Raw genomic sequence first — 2,879 nt, 5'->3', positions numbered from 1 at the left:
GATTGCTTTACGGGTACCACTGTTCACTTCTGCACACAAAAGCTATTGATTTTGTTATTGTATCGTACAATTAGAATTGTTGTTAACTGACTGCGGTAAATTTGAAAAACTGAGACTATTGAAACAAGCGTTTGTTTAAGGTGAATTTGGTTTAAATTATCTTGCACCTGAAGAAAAAGAAACGTTGAAATTAGACAACCTTATCAGTCACTTGGCAATTATAGTGGCAACTACATAAATAAATCAACGATTCTAGCATGTTTAAGCCTCTGTTCAAAGTTTCAAATCACACGTTCAAATATTCTGTGATATTTCCACCCTCTTCCTTTCTGGATTTATATCAATTGACTCAAGTCCTTAAGTCACCTGCGTTGAAATTTAGCAAAGCTTTCCGATCTTGATAATATTTTTAACGTTTCATAAAATTACCATAGTTAATAATTAAACGTTAAGAACAATGTGAAGCCAACTTTTCTGAATTCGTTCCATTAATTATTCCTGAGTATTTGAACACGGAGGAAAGGATCTTCGCATCACTACAGAAAATCCCAATATTTTTTTTAATTTTTATATCAACACCTTATTTGGCGTTGCTTTATTACCTCTTCGTTGTGAATCAAGGTTAGTAAGCTATTGTCTTCCAGCAGCACTTGTCTTTAATAAGGATATTGAATCAGCGCTTTTCAACTACCAAGGAAGCTAGGAAATTTCATCGATGACCCAAACTGCTACCATTCACGGGCAATTAACTACATTATCTAACCTGCTTTCGAGTTAAACATTTGTGAGAACTTTTCAATTGGAGCTTCTGAACACTATTCCATCTAATGGCACTTATTTTTAACAAACTTCGAAGGGTCAAGGCTTTCACAACTTACAATAAGTGAGGCATTTCGATAAAAAGCATTCTGGACCATTTTGAAATTTTAGGCTCTTTCAGGTATCCGTGTTTGGAAACTAAGCAGGTGTCTTGCAGAGTAAAATCTTGCAGTTTGGATTTATACTGTCAAATAATGGCGAGTTTCTGTTTTCAAAACAGCATGCCACTCGAGTGAAAAAAAAAGATTGTGCATCAAAAAACATGACGTTCCGTTCCAGCCGAGATAAGAGGACTGAGTTGGTATTGGGTTCTTGTAATTGTTTCCAATAAAATTCCGCCTTCAGTCTCATTGCAAATGGTACCGAGCTCAACCACATTTCGAGTTTGTATGTGTTTCAATACCTAGGCCGATAAAAGACTCTCCGAAAAGATGTCTACAGAAAAGCTGGAGAATCCCAAAATGTGTATGTCGCCTTGTTTTATTTGGAGAAGTAAGGCTTGAATGAAACATTTTAAAGCAAAAATAAGCGATATTAGTAAACAACGTTTCGGAATCTTCAGGCTTTCATTGTCAAGTTCAAAAGTGTCAAGGTAAAGCCAGCGACACACCTGGCGATTTTCGCCGATTGCCGCGATGGGCGAAAATCGCCAGGTGTGCCCGGTGTAGCGATTGCGACTATTTCGCCGGTCGCGCGATCGGCGTATAAAATCGCCGATATCTGGCATGTCAGATATCGGCGATTAAATTCGACGGCATTCGCAAAGTGTGCCCGATCCCGCGATTTTCTACGCTTATCGCTGCGAATCGCCAGTAAAGTCAGCTAATCAGGTTGGGCGACTTTAGCACATGAATTTTCAAAACGCTCCTCGATGGAGCCCGGGAACAAGGTTGAAGTGCCACATCCTCGCGATCGGCGAAAAAGAATCGCCAGGTGTGTCCGCACCAATAGATGGCGAAAATTGCTAGCGATTTTCTCTGGCGTTCAAATTCGCCGCGATCGGCATATAATGTCGCCGGCTTAAGATTGATTGCCCCCGTAGGGCACTTGGCGTCCGGCCAAGACCTTTTCATCTCAGCTAGTTAAGAGATGGCGGGTCCCGGTTCGAACCTTGGTACATGTCAAAGACAAAATCGCCTTTAAAAGCAAACCACTCCAAAGGACCCAAAGAATTTTCAAAATTTAAACTTTCTTAAAACTTCTTAAATACGATTTATATTTCGAGTCCTGGACCAACCAAACACAGTGCAAACAATGTTTTATACCTTTCAGGTTACATTTCATTCCCGCATGTCGCCCACGAATAATTAGTTTTAACGTAGTTTGATGCGAGTACTGCTTTACGGTTACCACTATTTACTTCTGCATTCACGGCAGGAGCTATTGATTTTGTAACATTATCGTACAATTAAAATTGTTGTTAACTGTAAATTTGAAAAACTAAGACTATTCAAACAGGGGTTTGTTTTAAGGTGAATTTCGTTTATATTTTCGTGTGCCTGACGGAAAGAAACATAGAAATTAGACAACGTAACCAGTCACTTGGCAATTATTGTGGCATATATATAATTCAACGATTCTAGCATGTTTAAGCCTCTGTTCAAAGTTTCAAAACACAAGGTCAAATATTCTGTGATATTTCCACCCTCTTCATTCCTGGATTTATATCAATTGACCCAAGTCCTTAAATCACCTGTGTTAAAATTTAACAAAGCTTTCAGATCTTGAAATTATTTGTGACGGTTCGTAAAATTACCATAGTTAATAATTAAAGGTTAAGAACAGTGCGAAACCAACTTGTTTGAATTCGTTTCATTAATTACCTCTGAGTATTTGAACACGGAGGAAAGGATCTTCTTTTCGGCGACGCGTCACCACAGAAAAACCAATTTTTTTTCTTTTCTAGTGCGAACACTGTGTGTGGCTTGGCTTCATTACCTCTTCTTTGTGAAACAAGGTTAGTAACCTATTGTCTTCCAGCAGCGCTTTTTTTTTAATAAGGGTATTGATTCAGCGTCTTTTAACAACCGAGAAAGCCAGAAAATTTCATTTATGACCTC

Source organism: Pavona decussata, unplaced genomic scaffold (assembly GCF_977016875.1).
Source record: "Pavona decussata unplaced genomic scaffold, jaPavDecu1.1 SCAFFOLD_51, whole genome shotgun sequence".
NCBI classification, from domain to species: domain Eukaryota; kingdom Metazoa; phylum Cnidaria; class Anthozoa; order Scleractinia; family Agariciidae; genus Pavona; species Pavona decussata.
This window is presented reverse-complemented; position numbering follows the sequence as displayed.